Source organism: Theropithecus gelada, chromosome 7b (assembly GCF_003255815.1).
Source record: "Theropithecus gelada isolate Dixy chromosome 7b, Tgel_1.0, whole genome shotgun sequence".
Lineage (NCBI taxonomy): Eukaryota > Metazoa > Chordata > Mammalia > Primates > Cercopithecidae > Theropithecus > Theropithecus gelada.
Genome location: NC_037675.1, coordinates 6,971,212 through 6,990,835, shown reverse-complemented (window position 1 = coordinate 6,990,835; position 19,624 = coordinate 6,971,212). Strand labels below are relative to the sequence as shown.

The window sequence follows — 19,624 nt, the reverse complement described above, 5'->3', positions numbered from 1 at the left end:
TCTGCTGGGGACATGGACCAGGTGGCCAGGTTGGTATTGGATTCCAATGCCAAAGTTCTCCCTGGAAGCTTTACAGCCCCAGAGCAGTTTGGGTGGTCTGGTCCCACCATGGCAGGGAACCTGGCAACATTTTAGATGAAAAGAAAGTGCCAGAGGAGTAGAACTATCTGTGTCACCAGGTCCCCCAGTGTATTCCCTGGGCTTTGTAAATTACCAAGTAGATCACCATGATTGTACAGAATACTTCTCATTCACAGAAGCCCAGCTTCCTATAAGGATCTGCTCCCAACAAGCAACTTTGTTCCAATTGTTTAAATCAATGAAATCATTTTTCTCAGCCCACATTATAATTCCATAAATGTGTTGTTACAGTTGAGTTGTCAATCATTACCATGTTCTCGAGCCTTACCCTTCTCAGCCCTCACGTCCTTATGCCCACAAATTGACTCTTCCCTGACTTATGCACGCACTGAGATATGGCAGAGAAATGAATGAACTCCTTGATGCAAAGAGTCCTCCGGTAAGTAGAATGATGGTCCCCACCTCCTCCGTTGGGTAGGTCTGAGTTTTCCTAAATCAGGAAATGGCATTTTTATAGCCACAGTGCAACAGTGTGAGTAGGAGTCAGGGCTCTAAGGCAGTAGTCATCAAGCTACAGCCCGCTGCCTGCTTTCCTGCAGCCCCAGAGCTAAAAATGACATTTACATTTTTAAAAATCAAAAGAAGAATTATATTTTGTAACATATGAAAACTACACGAAATTCAAATTTCCATGTTCATATTCATCCATTTACTGTCATCTATAGCTATCTTCAAGCTACAAATAACAGAGCTGAATAGTTGCTACGGAGGCCATATGGCCTGCAAAACCTGAAATATTTACTCTCTGGCCCTTTAGAGAAAACAGTTGTCGACTCCTGCCCCAGAAGCTGATGGTCAAAATGCGTATCCTGGTCCCATCAGTGCCCCTATCTATGTGCCCTGTCCAGGTTACCTCTTCTGTCTGTGCCTCAGTTTTCTCATCTATTAAATGGGGATAATAAAATAACTGCCTCCTAAGAATGATGTGAAGAGCAAAAGACTATGATAAAAAAGGAAACTCCTTTGCATTGTGGGACATACATAAGTCCTCAGGCAGAGCTAGTTGTGCTGATTATTTTCCTCCTGTGCCTTACAGAAACTGAGCAGTCTTGTTCTCAGTTTTCAAGCTAAAAATGGCATCAGGCTTCTGCTGGAAGTTGTCATTTCTCTGCAATCATTGATAAAAAACCCCATGTGGTGGAGTGTAGAGGGGTAGGAAACCTGTCATTCATGGCCTCCAGGAAAACTGTTCCAGCAGGAGTTTATACAGAGGATTCCAGCAGGTTCAAGGAGTGCATAGACACTGCGTCAGAGCAGGTTCCGAGGAAGAGCAGGAGGATGAAGATGAGGCCCTGACATTTCTGGATGGCATCAGCTGGGCACCTGCCAAGTTCTCCTATGACTCACCACTTGGTACCCAACCAGGAGGGTCAGCGCTGTGACTCTGCTGGCTGATGTGTGTGTGCAACTAGGGAGACCACCACTTTTAGTGAAAAGGGCAGGCTCTAAAAAATATAATGTAATATATATATATATATATATATATATGTATATATAGTAAAAGAGCAGGTTTGGTTTGCTTTTGTTAATGGTAAGTGAGTACCTCAACCCAGCACGATTACATGTGGCTTCCCCTTTTTTGTGATTTTCAGGGCTGTCCAGGTTGTTTTCATTGAGCATTTGTTTTGTCATTTGAAAATCAATCAATACTGCCTGTAATCCCAGCACTTTGAAAGGCTGAGGTGGGTGGATCATTTGCGGTCAAGAGTTCGAGATCAGCCCAGCCAACATGGGGAAACCCTGTCTCTACTAAAAATACAAAAATTAGCCAGGTGTGGTGGTGGGCGCCTGTAATCCCAGCTACTCGGGAGACTGAGGCAGGAGAATCACTTGAACCTGGGAGGCAGAGGCTGCAGTGAGCCAAGATCACACCACTGCACTCCAGCCTGGATGACACAGTGAGACTCTGTCTCAAAAAAAAAAAAAAAAAAATCAATACCTATTCACTTCTAGAGGAAGGCCAGGCACCTAAACCCTGTGGGGGCGGTGATTGGTTTCCCTGTTCCAGGACCACAGGCTGGACCAGCTCATCCCTGCCCGGACATCTTACAAACCCACTCCCACTGTGGAGGAAAAGAATTTAGAGCAATGCCCAAGGGACTGTGCAATTCTGCAGAGTGCATGGCAGTGGCCCCCACAGGAACCTGCAGCTCTGCTCTCAATCCGGGTGTCCCGGTTCAATCAGAAACAGAGAGTGGAGGGAGAAGAAAGAGGGCAAAGGGTGGCACATCAGGTGCCCACTCCTACTTTAAATAAATTACCTCCACTTTAGTCTCGTAATACATGGGTTCTCAAAAGGAGGCAGTTTTGCCCCTCGGCAGACATTTGACAATATCTGGACACATTTTTGGTTGTCACGGCTGGGGAAAGAGAGTAACAATGGCTTACAGTGGGTAGAGATTAGAAATGATGCTAAACATCCTACAATGCACAGGACAGCCCCCACCACTAAGAATCATCAACCCCAAATGTCCACAGCACCAGGATTGAGAAATCCTGCTTTATTATATAAAGCTTCTGCTTAAGAGGGCTATTAAAGCAAGAGTCTCATGGCTCAAAACAACATCAATTTTGAAAATGACTGCTTTGCAGCAAACATTACCAGGCCTCAGGCCAATACAAAAAAGTCTGCCTCTAGGTCACTGAGTCCAGGTGAGAGAACAAAACGGGCAAGCCACAGCTCCCAGGACCCTGTCAAGTCACAGGCATTTCTTGAGAGGAAATGACGGGTGTGTTGGCCTGCTGGACCATGACCCAAGCCAGGCTACACATTCCAGAAGCAATAGTGGTCTCTTCTCACCATCTCTGGCTGGAACCCACTGGCCCAGAGCCTTTTCTCTCCACTGAAAGTTCCTCTCCTGGATTTCTCATGCCTCTTCATTCCATAGAAATGTGAAATGCTCCATTCAGAAAATCAGCTCAATGCCCTGCTCCTACCCTCTCACCACTGCCCTTCCATTGCACAGAGCCACTACTGTGCCAAGAGCTAGTGGGCACCACTTTTCCTGAGGGAGGGAGACAGTGGGGCATAATACATGATGACATTGACCTCCAGAGCCAGAGTCGGGCTTAGGTCAGGAACTCAAAAACCTCAGTGAAGTCAAGGTAGACCTCTGGGATCAAGATCTCATGATGCTGCCAGGTGGGCTTAGAATGGGGAATGGAGTCAGGGAATGGCCATGCAGAGTCTCTTCGGCAATCCTAGAAAATCAGTCGGAAACACAGCCACTCTCAGTGACTCACAACAGCAACACCAGGTCCCAGAGACCCAGGATCACAGATAGCTGCTTCATAGCCTTTTTTATAATGGGACATGGCACAAATTAAATATTAATTGATATTTAATTAATGGGGAGTGCAAACATCCTTTGTGCTAGAATAAATCAGATTGCAATTCTTTTTTGTTTTGTTTTGTTTTGTTTTGTTTTTGAGATGGAGTTTCACTCTTGCCGCCCAGGCGGGAGTGTAATGGTGCAATCTTGGCTCACTGCAACCTCTGCCTCCTAGGTTCAAGCAATTCTCCTGCCTTAGCCTACTGAGTAGCTGGGATTACAGGCATGTGCCACCACACCCAGCTAATTTTGTATCTTTAGTAGAGATGGGGTTTCACCATGTTGGCCAAGCTGGTCTCAAACTCCTTACCTCAGGTGATCCACCTGCCTCGGCCTCCCAAAGTGTTGGGATTACAGGTGTGAGCCACCATTCCCAACCAGATTGTACCACAGTTTTCTCTTCTTCCTTCTGTTTTGCTTGGGCCAATATGAAAATGAATTGGCAATCTCCAAGCATCCCAAAATTGGATGGTACAGAATGTGTGGTCCATATTTTAATCAAAAATATGTCATGTGGATATGTTTAAGAGTTGTTTCTACCTTCAATATTTAATGTTTCATGTTTACTCCTCTTCTATGCAGAAAATTGTAGAATACACAGAACTATAGAAGATTTGCAAAGATACAAAGACCACCATCTAACCCCAGAGGACTAAGAAAACTGAGGAAGTACACAACAGGGACAAGGCACCCTTTACCTGGCAGAACTTCCCTGGGCAGTTGGCAAGACAGGAGCTTGGTTGGTGGAACTTAGGAACATCCTTCCTTTCTCTACAGGTAGCAGGCCCAGTATTGCCTCATTTTTTCTAAGCTTTTCCTGCTCCTCTCTTGCTGTCAGATTGCTGTTATCTTCACTGTGACTTCTCACTGCTATTAATGAGCTCTTCTTCATAACCAAATTTTCCAGACAACTAAATTTAAATGCAAAACCCTTTGCATTTTCAACTTCCTTGCTGGGTGTTTCTTTTTTCCACCTAAAATGCATTACACACGTCCTTGCCTTTTTAAGCGGAGTAGACAGATCATGATTTACATTTTCTTGATGACCTTACATCAATACGACCAGCCTAATGAGTCTGCCAGGCTGTAACACAGCAAAACCCTCAGAAGTTCCTGAAGGATGCCGAATTTGTAGCCCTACTACAAATGGCCTTACCCTGATATGATTTCCTATTCCAATGGTTATCACATCCATTTTATCTATCTTCTGGCTTTTTCTTTGATATTAGGCTGCAGGCCATCACCTCTTAAGCTGTCCCCAGGGCCCCTCCTCCCTCCCAAATGTGCTGTGCCCAGTCTCCTCTGCAGCCTCTTGGAGCCCAATAGGTAAGAGCTGGCACCTGGAGTTAGGCTGACATGGAGATGACAGGCTAGCACTGGAAGCCAGATGCCCTCAGGCCAGTTACTAGAGCTTCTCCAGCCGTCAGTTTTTCCATAGCAAAACTAGTTGTGGTGAGGGTTAGCGAAGATAATGCCTAAGTCCTCAATTCAGTGTGGAAGCATGGCACTAGTGGAATAAATAGCTGATTCCATTTGTATTGTTAGAAATGCATGTTAAGTAAGCATATAAGCATAAATAGGATCTAAGGGAATATGAAAACATTCACACACACATACATGCACATGCATACAGATAGGCAGATATTTGCCCTTGTTTTCATATGACTTTGTTTTGTTCCTCCTTTTGGATAACTGAAGTTGCCAGTTAAGTGAAGCTTTCCTGGAGGTGCAGTCACAATTGACATTTACATAGTGATACCTAAGTGTACACCACTAACTTTATGTCAGAATACTAGCAGGAGGTAGCTGAAGCTGATGTTTCCCCAGGGTGTGTGTGTGTGTGTGTGTGTGTGTGTGTGTGTGTGTATGTCTTGACACAGAGTCTCACTCTGTGACCCAGGCTGGAGTGCAGTGATCTCAGCTCACTGCAAACTCTGCCTCCCAGGTTCAAGCAATTCTCATGCCTCAGCCTCCCGAGTAGCTGGGACTATAGGCATGTGCCACCATGCCTGGCTGATTTTTGTATTTTTAGTAGAGACAGGGTTACACCATGTTGGCCAGGCTGGTTGCGAAATCCTGGCCTCAAGCAATCAACCTGCCTAGGCCTCCGGATGTTTTTTATATGTGAGTACTCTACTCCTCCAACACAAAATGCAAAAGCTTCAAAAACAACAAGATTGCATACAGGTGTCCCTTCTCTCCAGCTAGTGCCTGCAGAAGCTAGTCTGGAATTCCATTTCCTAACAAGTCGGCATTGGAGCACACACATGCCTGAGTCCGCGTGTGCACACACACGCACAATGTGCTGCGCTTTTGACTCCGAAGCCTTGTAGGGCAATGAGGAAATTGATTTGTTATCCAGGCATATTATGTCTAGTGATCCAGACAGCAGCATTAGCTTTCAATTATCTGATATGTTTAGCATTATAAACAAACCGTCTGGAGCAACAGCTCCATGGTGCTAAGGCATCAAGGGGGCTGGGGAGGAGCTGCATCGGATCACGCTAGCCAAGTCACCCTGTTCGCCCTCCCTTGACAGCTGTTGTGGGGGACAGTGTGCTAGATGCCTGGGGAGCCAGACCCGAGAGCCCCAAGCAGGCAGGGGTTGGAGCAGCTTGTGCCAGTGACCCCAGCATGCCAGCACGTTAGCACACAAGCCTACGAGCAGCTGTGTGCCAAGGACCACGGTGAACCAGCCTCGCATCTGGGACCACCCCCGGGACCACAGAAAGGAACATTCAGATCATGCAGTGAACAGATGGAAGATGACAGCATCTGTGCTGGCTTCCTGATCAATTCCAAAGCATTGTGCCAGGAACGAAGAATGTTTGTGCACACACCTGTGTTCTGCAGGTGCAAAGATGCTGTGTCTCCTAACAGGAAAAGATCAAGGGCACATCTTCACTGCTACCCCACTAAGAAAAGGGCTAACTCCCAGGAGCGAGATTTCTTCTGGGAGCCAGCCAGTTCACTGGGGAGTCCAGGCTGTTCTGGTTGAACCCCAGCCTGTGGCCTCCTACCCTACCTCTCCCCAGCCTATCTGCTTCTATTTTTACTGCTGCTGCTCGGGCTGGCACAGTATGGCAACCCCAGCTTGCCTACACATCAATGCTCCAGGTAACCATCACCTATTCTAACCTGGAGAACAAGCATCCCGTCCTACCTGGCCTCCCTGCTTTCCCTCTTCTCCAGCAAGCTACATTATTGCAACCACTGTCTCCTGCCTAAAACCTTCCAATGATTTCCTTTGGCTATGACAATAAAATCCAATGATGTCCAGACATCACTGGGAAGCCACCCACAAGATCCCGCACAAGCTGGCCACCAGACGCCTCCAGGGCTCCTTCTCTGAACACACTCCCCTTGTTTTGTGGACTCCAGTCACACTGTCCTGTCTCTGGTCTTTAAATATGCCAAGCTTATTCCCAACCTGACCTCCTACATAAACACTCATCCCTGGCTTCTTTCAATCCCTCAAATCTCCACTCAGAAATCACCTTCTCAGAGAAGCCTGCCCTGACCCTACTGTGTTAGCAGCCCCCGCGTTCCCCCTCCAGTTGCTCTGTGGCACAAACTCCTGTTTACGTCCTTCACAGCCCTTAATAACCATCTGTAATTGTCTTATTAGATTATTTGATTATGTGTTTGTCATCAGTGTCTCTACATTAGAACTATAATGCATGAGAACAGAGATCATATCTGTCTTCTTCACCATTTACTCACCCCCAGAATCTCAAACTGGGGCAGCTACCCCTGAGTAAGTATATACCTGGAAAGCCATCCAGGACAGTACTACGTAGCCACCCAGCTGTCCCACCTCACTGCCAGAGGATCTCCACACTCAGCACCTGCACGGCCCTCACCCTGGCCCCCTGAGCAGCCCAGAGCCCTGGTCTGACCCTACAGGCACCCTGAACTTGATCTCTGGGGAGGGTTGTGGCCCCGAGCACACCACTGAACATCCCACCCAGGGACAGGCATGCTGGGGGCATAACTACAGGGCACAGCAGCAAGAGGAAGGTGATCTCAGAGGTCTCAAGGGCCCCATATCCAGAGCTCCCTCCCAGGCCCAAGTCTCTGCTTGATGCCCACTGTCAGGGTCAGCAGTGGGGAAGTAGGAGGGCCCCCACACCGAACAAGGAGGAAGCAGAAATGCCCTTGGCACCCGGGCACATCTTTTCCACCTTTCCTGTCCCTACATGACTTCACCAAAGCATAAGTTTTCTAAGGCCAAGGCCAGGAGGCTGTGGTTCCAGTGTTTTGCAAATAGTGACCACAAGGCAAATAAATGAATGAATCTCCAAAGGGATCAATGTCAGACCTTAACCATTTAGCTATCAGTTTCCCATGTGGACTTTCTACCCAGCCTCAACCTTTCCCACCTTCTCAGGAACACACTCATTTTTTTTCTCTTCCTCTTCCCTACCCTCAACTCTCGGTCTGCTACATTTTTCCATCAACATACAAACATCTTCTAGGAAAGCCCATCTACAAAAAGAAGAAAAAAAAAAAAAAAAAACCTCCGTGACTCCATGTCCTCCTCCAACTACCAACTCATGTGTCTACACCTATTTATGGTAAATGGTTTAAAAGAATCGTCTACACCTGCAGGCCCTTCTTCCTCACCTCCCTTTGATTCTCCATCCCAGTTTGTCGTCGGTCCCACCACTCTACTGAAACTACACTGTCAAGGTCACCTGTGATTTTTATGTTTGCAAATACAATCAACTCTTCTGTGTCACCCATTATTCAGTCACTGGGTAGCATTTTACCCCATTAATCACTCTTTCTTCCTTCAAACATTCTTTCCTCCCTGGCTTCCTTGACTATGCTCTCTCCTCGGTTTCTTTCTACTCTCTGGATATTCTTTCTTAGGCTCCTTTGCTGATGTTGTATTCTTTGCCTGATCCTTAAATATTGGAGTCTTCCAGGGAGCCTAGGGCTCCTCTACTCACTTCCACTCTCATGAGCCAAGGTAATCTCCCCCAAGTGCTCTGCTCTGAGCACTATCCTTGTGCTGATAGCACTCAAATGTGTATCTCTAGTAGAACTTTCCCTGAGCTCCAGATGTTTAGCTGACATCTTAGCAGACCCAATACCAGCCCCTGCTTTCCTCCCAGTGAGCTGTTTCCATATCAATAAATGGCACTGGTATCATGGAGTTGTCCCAGCCAAACCCTGTCATTGATTCTACCCTTCAACTCTATCTACTTCTTGCCACATCCACTATTATACCTGGGTCCAGGCCACCATCACCTTTCACAAAGACCCTTGCTCCAAAACATGACTACTGTTTCCACTGCGGCCCACTTAAAATCTGTCCTCCACAAAGAAAGCCCAGTGAATTAGTTGGAATATAAATTTAATCAGGCACTCCACCAAAACAAATAAAAAACCTCTAGTGGCTTATGCGCTTGCACTCGGGAGAAAATTCAGACTCCATCATGACCAGCAGGATCCTTCCTGATGTAATATTTGCCATTCTCTCCTCAGCTCAAACCTCCCTCCCTCTTTATTCACTTGACTTCAGCCTCACTGGTCTCCTCTCAGGACCTTTGCATTTATTTGTCCCTCAGCCAAGATGCCAGCTTTAGGATTCTTTTGAAATGTCACTTCTTCAGAGAAGCCTTCCCTGACCAACCTAGCTAGGGTCATTCTCTGAACCTTCCTCTAGATCAATAGTGCTCATGCTCAAGTCAGGGGTGGATTGTGCCCCCCAGGCTTGGATTGTCTGAAGACACCAGTTTTGATTGTCAGTATTGGGGCGGTGCCACTGGTGTCTAGAGGGGTGAGGCTAGAGATGTTATTAATCTCCTACAATGCACAAGACAGAGCCCCACCCCCAACAGAGAATTATCCATTCCAAAATATCAGTAGCAATAAGGTTGAGAAATGATGCTCCAGGTAACTCCTTCATTATTACTTGTCAAAACCTCTGATTATGTCACCTATAGGTTCACTTGTTCACAAAGACCCTTGTGTCTCTCTCCTAATGCAATGCAGGTTCCCTGAAGGCAGGCAACCTCTCTTATTCACTATTGTATCTGCAACACTCATCCAAGTTCCTGGTACATAGTAGAAATTTTAAATAAACAAATTAATAAATGACTGTCCCTCCTCAGAACCCTGTGACCTCGCAACAAGTCATGAAAAATCTGTGGTTACCAAGGTCTTGATGGGGACAGCACTTTTTCCAACCACTTGAAGAGTCTAAAGTATAAAGGGGCAAGCTGTGCCCATGGGATTGGGGTCAGAGGGTTGGAACCCTTGTAGCCCCTTAGGGAAAGTCTCCTCCTGTCTACAGATGAGAATCAAATCATGTTGATTACAAAATCTCTGATCCTTCCTAGACATCTTAGCTTTGAACCAGGGGAGAAAATGGAGGCCTTTGATCAAGAGTAAAAACAGCCTCAGGCAGGGAGACAGACATTGATTTTGACCCTTACTCCCCAGTGGGTCTTGGGGGAAAAAGTCTGAGCGAGAAGGAGTTTGGTCCAGGCCTGAGCAGCTGGCTTGAAAGTAATCCAATAGTGCGAGCTCTGTGCCTAAAATCAGCTGGCCCCAGGGGTTCTGAGAGTGTTGCCCTTCGGGTGGCCAATTTCCTTAGGAAAATATGAAATGGCCAGGCCACCCTTTACTGAATTATAAAGCACTTATCACTTCTTTAATAACTACCCGCATGGAGGACTTAATTCACTCAATATGGAAGTTATAAAGGCGAATTGGTAAGTGAGCATTAAGCTCAAGTGCATTGCATAAAGACTTATGAGGGCAATATTTTCGCCTATTAAAAGGGTAGATTTTCTCACTGCAACTCTGCCTCAGAGTTAATGCAGAAAAGTCACTCCAAAGCTTGGGGCATTTTCACTGTTAGAGGGTAAGTTCAGGTCACTAGGAGGAAAGGGAGTCCTTGACTTTGCAGGAATAATTATCGCGGAACCTGAGGGTGTCAGTGTGATTAGTCAAGGTAAGCATCAGAAAGACAAGATCACATTTGTGGCGGCCAGCCCTCTCTTTCATGCACAGCAAGCCGGGATGCGACCAGGCCACAGAGAAGAAGAGAGAAGTCACAGGATGAAGAAGGAAGAGTAGGCTGGAATGGGGGCTGCAGAAGAATGTGGAGCAGGGGCTGCAGGAGGGAGGCAGGCCCTGGGGCCAGCTCCTGTAAGACCTGAGCACTGAGAGGAACATCGACTTACATCTGCGGCCTGAAAGGGAGGAAATGATATTCACCTTTGTATTTTGTAAGGCAACCAGCTCTGGAATTTCTGAAGGCTCCAGAGGGCTCCATTTAAGGAGCTGGAGTGGTAGCCTTCCTCACCCAAGTGAAGGAAATGCAGGCTTCTCTCCTGTTCGCTTTTCCCTCCCTTGCTTCAGCATTGCCACCCATTTCCTTTCCTCCAGCAATAAACCGTCTGTTCTTTTCCTCATATACTCACCCTCTCTCTCCATTCACATGACTTCAATTACTGCCTAATTAGAGATTGATTCCAGTTCTACAGCTCTACCCTTGATGCCTAACCTCTCCCCTGTCCTGAAGTTCTTGTTATCACAATACACATTCCCCTCAACTCTTAAGAGTAAATATGGACAGAATGGCTCACTCTTACCACCTGAACTTTCCCAGACTACCTTTACTGAGTGCTCCTGACTTGAAACATGACAGCAGAGATGGTGAGTCAATTTTAACTTATGTACAATACCAGTGGGTTGGCAAGAGCTAACACAGAGTGCTGTGATTAGAAGAGGTCTGTGGTTGAACAGGACAAAAAAAAAAAAAAAAAAAACCCTCTGTGATCGATTAGTGATGTCTGCCCTGGGCACAGTACATGGAAAGACCATGAAAGTACCATCCATTGACCACATCTACTCAAAAGGCTCTGTGACGTCTTTTCTTTCTCAGATTCAAGTCCCATCAGTCCCTTCTTCCTGATATTGCAAGTAACTTCCCTTGTCTTTTTATTTCTACAGTTTCTACCTTAGACAGCCTCATGCCCAGAAGGATATGAGGACCTCTTAGCAACCCTTTCAGCTTTCAGCCTTTGAATGCTAACCTGTTCTAGGCTCCATTTTTTTTCAAAGATGACATCGATCATGTCCCCTACAGGCCCAAGACATCCAATGTCTATCAAACACCTCACACCAAACCAAACTTCTATTAGGAAGCCTTAAGCCTGCAGGAAATCTGAAACTGAGGAGAAGGGACTATAAACAGAGCTACAGACCCTTTGAGGATGGAAGCAATTTTTTCTCTGTATCCCGTGTCCAAACCATTGCACTACTGAGATGCTTTCCTGGGGCTTGAATCCAGTTGGAAGCTGAGAGGAAAGGGGATTGCTAATGGGACCTGTGTAAATGGCTTTTGTAACTCTCATTCTTCTTGTCCCCATGTGTTCTCATCTTTCTCTCAAAGAAAATAAAACATCAAGCTACTCCAGGGAGGTGTGCTCACTTCCACAGAGAAGTCCATCTGCCAGGCATCATCATGCCTTCTCCCCTCTGGTTCTTCCCTGTACTATTTTTGGAAACTGGTATAATGAAAAAACAACAGCTTTGGGGTCAGCACTGGGTTTCACTTTCCAGCCTGTCACTGACAAGCTAGGTGACCTCCCATGGCCTCAGTTTCCTCATCTGTAAAATAGAGATAATGATGCTGACCTCATGGAGGCATCATAACAATGAACTAAAATAGTGTTTGTAAAAAGCCCAAGCACATTCCCTGAAATATGCTAGGGCTCAAAGAATGTTTATTTTCCTCTCTAAGAAGAAAAGCAATCCTTGGGTTATGCAGGAATTGAGGTCAGGATCTGGGGCCACCATGGCAGGGAGGGTAACCCTACTTGTAGCTGCAGTGGCTGAGGCTGTGACAGGCATGTAGTGTGAGACTTTTCTCAGTCACCCCCTTCCCATCCTTCCCCACCGCTTCCTCCTCCACTCGTAACCCAGCCTGCACTTTGCAAGTCAGCCAAACAAAGCCCTGGCTTCCCAGATCTGGTTCCCTCCAGCATTCTCTGAGCCATGGTGCCTCTCCCTGCCCACCCCTGGCTACTCAGAATGTCAATGGAGCTGAATGCCTCCTTCTGGGGTTCCGATGTGCCACATCTTCCTCTCCACTAAGCTTTTAACAAACCACCGCCATCCAGTCACAGTCACTCAGCGATCCCAGCCTAACCCTCTCATTACTGGGAAATTTTTCTAGGTGGCTGCTGATGTATGTATGTAATCCTGTCACCTGTATGTCTAGGCATTATCTGCCCGGCTTCCCTTGTGAGAGCATAAATTCCTTGACAACAAAATCTGCTGCATTCTATTTATCTTGCTCACCCTCCTCGTGCCCCATGCTCAGTTCTGCGCTCAGTGAGTGTTCAGACCTCGCAGGAATTCCTAGAAGCTTTTCCTTGAAGCTGGGACCAGGTAGACTCCAACCTGCAGTGGAGAAGAGCTATCTAAGTAGCCCAGGACAGAGCTGAGGCCCAATGCTAAGGGCCCAAGAAGCACAAAACAGAGAGCTGAGGAAAGACGCTGACTGACACACAGTTCTCAGAGTCTCATCCTGCACAACTCAGCCAGATGTCCTCGCCTTTGGAGAGCCTTCCTTAGCCCCCTGTTTCTCAGTCACAAATTTCTCTGCTGTGCTGTCCATCATGGAACTAGGGCTGATATTTGAGACAAGTAACACTTCATAGAACACAAACTCAGGACCAAATGGACATCACCTCCTAAGCCAGGCACTGATCCTTAGTTCCTGGATCCAGGGATGGGGTGGGGAGGGGTCAAGGAGGTATCAGGTTGGAATGGCTGGTTGACTGGAATATTGGGCATCATCACCTGGGGAGCTCAGGAAGCAAATATTTACCCTTTACTATGGAAGTAGCTCACTACTTTCACAACTTCCAGGCTTTAACTGATGTAAGCTGGTGAGAGTCCACTCCAAAGAGAGCCTGCGCCTCTCCCAGGACACTCATGACATCGTCCTATACTCTTCGACATGCCTATCTCTTCCATAAGACTCCTTGGGGCAGGGACTATGTCTTTTATCTCAGCATCTCTGGCACCAAATGGGGCTCCTGGCTCCTAAAAAGACCTGGTAAATGTGGCATGGATGCAGCAGGAGTTCTCCTTCCCAGAGCTGTCAGCTTCACCCTTGGGCAAGAGCATTTAATATCCTGAAAGGAATTATCCAAATTAGTGAAGGAAGGCTCGAAGCACCAACCCAGGAGTCCCATGGTGGGGCAGGACGGGGGAATGCAACAAAGACTCTAACTGCCCCTCTTCTAGGGAGCCTGGTGGAGCACATCTCCTGGGACTGACTTTCTGCACTGCACAGAGTGGAAACCTCAAGGTCAAAGTGGTGTCTGTGCCCTCAACTCTGGCACCTGGGGAAAGTGTCTGGGGAGACCCAGTCTTTGGCCCTCACCCCTGCAAGCATTCTACCTCTCCAGGTCAGTAGCAACAGGGTTTACTCAAAGATCCCAGGGGCTTGGGAATGTAGAACCCCACAGCTGGCTCCTGAAATGGAGTTCAGCAGGACAGCCTGGGCCACCATTTCCAAGAAAAGAAGTGGTGCTTGTGCCCAGTGAGTAAAGAGGAAAAACCTACAGGTGGGAGAGGGGAGTCAGAGCCAGAACACTCCAGGATTCTCAGGTCCAACCGCAATCAGCTCTCTTATCACACTATGCACAAGGAGGAAGCACAGCCCGTGGCTGTCTGGATAGTGGGTGACCATGAATAAATTGGCAGCATGATTGAGCCCAGGCTCTGAGCCTCTGGCTACAGAGCTCACTCATGTCCCCCTGCATTCACCACAAAGAAGGACTTGATGGCCAGAAGCCACTCATCAGTCCCCACCTGCCCAGCCTGACTGCCAAACTAGAGCCCATCTTTACTCACTGGGTTCAACTTCTCACAAGCCTAGGTGAGGCTGGTCTATCCAGGCCTAATCCCAACAGCAGGTATGGCCTGGAACTCCACTTCATTTATTTATAAAGTACCTACTATGTGCCAGCTCCCTCTGCCTGGCATCTGGTGTTCCTAGAGAGATTTCCCCTCCTACACCACTGACATGGTTTGGCTGTGTCCCCACCCAAATCTCATCTTGAGTTGTAGTTCCCATAATCCCCACGTGTCATGGAAGGGACCCTGTGGGAAGTAATTGAATCATGGGCAGTTACCCTCATGCTGTTCTCGTGATAATGGGTGGGTTCTCACAAGATCTGATGGTTTTATAAGGGGCTCTTCCCCCTTTGCTCAGCAGTTCTCCTTCCTGCCAACATGTGAAGAAGGATGTTTTTCTTCCCCTTCTGCCAGGATTGTAAGTTTCCTGACGCCTCCCCGGCCATGTGGAACTCTGAATCAATTAAACCTCTTTCCTTTATAAATTACCCAGTATTGGGCAGTTCTTTGTAGCAGCGGGAGAACAGACTATGCAACCACCAAGCTGCAGTCCTCCCTCCAAGCTTTCTGGAAACGCCTTAGCAATATGACAGGGTCTCTATCACAGGCTCTGATTGCCACTTCAATGAGATGCTGAAAAGCTGAGACAGGAGCCCTGCCCAAATCCCAGCTGCTCAGCTAGGCTCTAACAATGCAGCGAGCACACCATCATCTTTCTTTTTCCTGGCAGATGGACTCAAGTCCTGCTCACACTTTCTCATCAGCATCTTGCTAATGGCTAATGGTCCAACCTCAAACCATGTAGATCCCTGTCTGCCCCGTTGGAATCACAGCATTGTTAATTTTTGGTTAACAACAGGAGTACTTCCCAGATCAACCGCACTAGGCGCCACGGTCAGCCAGACCACTCCTAATCAGACTCAAGCACTAATATCTTACCCATCATGATATGTTGGAATGGGAGTGCTGGCTAGACTCTGGGGACCAGCCCAGCAGCTGGTCAGTTTCCCTTTGACCTGAGCCCACCTATTGATAGTTTTCTTCCTTTTCCTTACCAGCATGCCATTGGAAATTCAAAATGACTAAAAGCTGCATTTATGAGTGTGCAGACATCTACCACCCATGGGTCTCATGGGCCTTGTCCCTGGGCTCTAAGGGTGTGTGAAGCCACCATATCACGTGCAATTCAAGAATTCAAAACCTAGGCCAGCACAAGACTTGCATCTGAATTCTATGACGGTAACAAACTTCACAGTAGTCTTCAGTTCAGACTCTCAAGGAACCTGTGTGACAACAAACCCTCTCCTCCTGCACACCTCGTACATGCTACAGGAGTGCAGAAAGGTTAAGGTGCAAATGGCCCCTGAGGAAAACACCCCCAATTCACGTCATCTGGACACAAAGGCCATTCCTTCCAGGCAGAGAAGGTTGAATCTCCGCTGGTCCCTGTACTTAAACCTGTGAGGTGCTAGCCCTGCCTGCAGGTATCTTGGGGTCCCAATACTTCAGACACCGTGATGTTGGGCTTTTTCTTAATGGAAACTGCCTGTTTGCCAAGGAGCCCCTGTCTGCTGGGTCTGCTCATAAAGGGTTCTTTTCATGCCCCTGGAATAAATGCTTGCATAGGGCATACAGAGCTCTTCTTACTTATAGCAGCTTTATAAAATACATTTGAATGATGTCCCAAGTCACTCTCTCTTCTATTTCTTCCTTCATTTCTTTGTCAAAGATGGTGCCCTTCCAACAGGTCTGGATTCCAAAAAAAAGACTATATCAAGGCCTAAATGTGAACATCTATTTGCCTCTGAAGAAGGTCAGGGTTCCACAGATTAGGATCCCCAAACAGCCCTTAATAGCTATTCTCCGGTGACTACTGCTGGCCAAAACCTTCCTCCTGGTCTTCGTTTCTTGCCTTCCAGGACTTCTCTTGGCTAATCCAAGCCTAAGTGGGGAGGCACGAGGGGCTTTTTTCTCTACCAGCCTGTATCTCAGCAGCCTTGCTCGGGCTCTTCCAACTTCACTTCTGTTCGACATCTCCTCCACTTCACTGACTTTCTCTCCTGGCCTTTCCCTTCAATCATTCATCTTCGCATTTGGGAGACAGGGTTCCTCTTCCAGCCAACTGCTCTGTGCAGTGTGATGTCATAGTTGGCAGCAACAGGCAGAATGCCCCATTCTCTAAAGCAGAAACCTCAAAGAACCCAAAAAGTGAGTCAGTGTTTCCGAAAGCTGTCCCGTGCTCAGCTGTGTGCTCTGGACAGTCATTTGGGGGAGTTATGGGGATACAGATGCTCTTTTGACTAAGCGACCCATTCATGTTCATCTTCAGGGTGTGACCAGTTGGGCCCCAGATCTGTCCTTGTCCTAGGATTCCTTGGGGGCTGCCTGCAAGTTTCCAGTCCAGCTCATCTCCTCACCATGATCTGTGCAGTTGCGTAAAGTGCTGTCCTGGAGAGAAGGATGTTCCCAAGGAGAGCATCGACACCTGTGTGTCCAAAGGCTGAGTGTGACCCATGAGTCTTATTTACCACAAAGGTGAGATCCGAGAACTAACAAGACCCAAGACCACAAGGTAAAGAAGGAAAACTAGCACTGCTGATTCCCTAGGAAATAAAATGCCCCTGGCTAGCAAGGGAATCTGGTTGGGCAGGGGCTGGATGAGACACTGCAAAGCTTGTCCAGCAAACACTATATGTGTCCCACTGATGTTCCTCAGACCTTCCCACTTTCTGATGCTAGCTGGCTCCCAGCGGCCACCACCTGCTTCTCTCTTCCTGAGAGCCTTCTCTGGGGTGGGCCAAGTGTCTGCAGGGCTTAATACCCCAGGAGCAGCCTTCCTAGAGATGATGGTAGACAAATATCCCAGATCCAGTTTCCCACAGTGATTGCTAGCTCAGGACACACTCTTCCTGGCTTCCCATCTCAGTTCCGCATTCCCTGACCTAGAAGTCCTGAGATTACTTCCCAAATAAATTACTTGCCCTTGAATATTTCTCTCAGGGTCTGCTTCTAGGGGTTCCCAAACTAAGACACCTTTTTGTCTACCAGCTGCTACACATGGGAACCCATGTATGTCTTTCCAGTTCTGTCTCCTACCACATGACTCAGACCCCAATAATCCACTTAAAAGAATAAAGAGTTGCACTGTTTGGGCTTTTACTGCATGTCAGACTCTGCATTTACCCCCCTAATCTCATTTCAATCCCATAACCACCATAATGAACAGGTTTTATCATTCTTGTTTATAAATGAAAGGCACCAAGGCACCAAGAGGTTGAGTGACCTTCTCAAACCTCACATAGCTAAAAGAGGTTGATTAGTGGGTATGGATATACAGTTAGATGGAATAAATAAGATCTAATGTTCAATAGATTGGTAGGGTGACTATACTTAACATTAATCTACTCTACATTACCAAATAGCTAGAATAAAGTAATTCAAATATTCCTAGAATAAAGAAAAGATAAATATTTAAGGTGATGGCTATCCCAATAACCCTGATTTGATCTTTACACATTATATGAATGTATTAGATTATCACATGTACCCCAAAATATGTACATCTATTATGTATCAATAAAAATATTTTTTAAAAAAAAGCAAAGGCAATTTTTAAAATTTTACTTTAAGTTCTGGGATACATGTGCAGAATGTGCAGGTTTGTTACACAGGTATACATATGCCATGATGATTTGTTGCACCTATCAATCCATCATCTATGTTTTAAGCCCCACATGCATTAGGTATTTGTCCTAATGCTCTCCCTCCCCTTGCCTCCCACCCCCCAACAGACCCCGGTGTGATGTTCCTCTCCCTGTGTCCATGTGTTCTCATTGTTCACCTCCCACTTATGAGTGAGAACATCTGGTGTTTGGTTTTTCTGTTCCTGTGTTAGTTAAGCAAAGGTAATTTTTTTAAGTGAAGTCCAGATACAAACTCTCCTCCATTGGATTCTGCAGCGGTTGCTCTTAATCCCAACAATCTATCACCTTTCAGGAACCTGGTCTCGCCAGTCTTTGGATTTCTCCTCCTTCTGGCATGCCCTCTCCCCTATTATCTTCTAACTTGAAAAATTAAAAAAAAAAAAGTCTTGCCTATTTCACAGAGTTCTTGAGATGATTCAACAAGTCATTGTCTATAACAAAAACCAAATAAACTATAACACATTATAGAAATGTAGGGAAGCCAAATTTTGGTCACTTCTATTCCTACAATCAGTCATTTCTAATGCTACTCACTCTACAAACTCTACCCTTGATGTCCTGATCCTTCGCCAGGGTCTCCTTCAAGCCTTATCACAGTCTGTTTTGGTATCAGAGTTTTTGTGGATGTATCTTTTCTCCCCTCAGAAAGACCCTTTCCTTTGCACCCTGCTTGCACCCTAGGAGGTGCTAAAAATTCTTTGAGTGAACTAATCAATTACATAAAAGTGTGGGAATGGGAGCCCGCCCAAGCCACAGACTCTCATTCCACACATCCAGAGCTGCTGGTGAAGGGAAGCGAGGCTGCAGTCACTGGACAAATATTCACTGGGGGTGTGTCACCTGCTGGGCACAGTCTCTGGCTCAGGCACATTCATCAGGTGCCAACTCTCAGCAGAGCAGGGCTACCTGAGTGGTGAGGTACAAGCCCCTCTCCCATTGGATCAAACTCAGTTGGATCAAACCACTTTGACAGGAGGCGAGGGAAAAGGAAAGGAATATGATGGGGAAGATGATGCATCTCTGAGATTCTTGTTACAGTCTGGGCAATTTCCTGCATCAGCCCTGCCCTTCCTACCAGGAACATCAGCATTCTCAGGAGTGCTGAGAAATTGGAGAGAAAGAAGAAAACAATCCAGGGCTGACACTGACATCCATTAAAAGTGGTTTTCTCCCTCTGCTGCTAAGCTTAGCATGTGGTTCTGTATATGGTGGGAAGACGAGGGATCTGGATTCAGGGTTTAAGATGCATTTCAGGCCGGGCGCGGTGGCTCAAGCCTGTAATCCCAGCACTTTGGGAGGCCGAGACGGGCGGATCACGAGGTCAGGAGTTCGAGACCATCCTGGCTAACACGGTGAAACCCCGTCTCTACTAAAAAATACAAAAAACTAGCCGGGCGAGGTGGTGGGTGCCTGTAGTCCCAGCTACTCGGGAGGCTGAGGCAGGAGAATGGCGTAAAAACCCGGGAGGCGGAGCTTGCAATGAGCTGAGATCCGGCCACTGCACTGCAGCCTGGGCGACACAGCGAGACTCCGTCTCAAAAAAAAAAAAAAAAA

General features: G+C 46.9%; 1 protein-coding gene across 12 annotated transcripts in view; it reads right to left on the bottom strand.

Annotated features, from left to right (window-relative positions):
• NTRK3 (neurotrophic receptor tyrosine kinase 3) overlaps positions 1-19,624 on the bottom strand; it is a 385,221-nt gene that overhangs the window by 317,481 nt on the left and 48,116 nt on the right. The window lies entirely within an intron of this gene.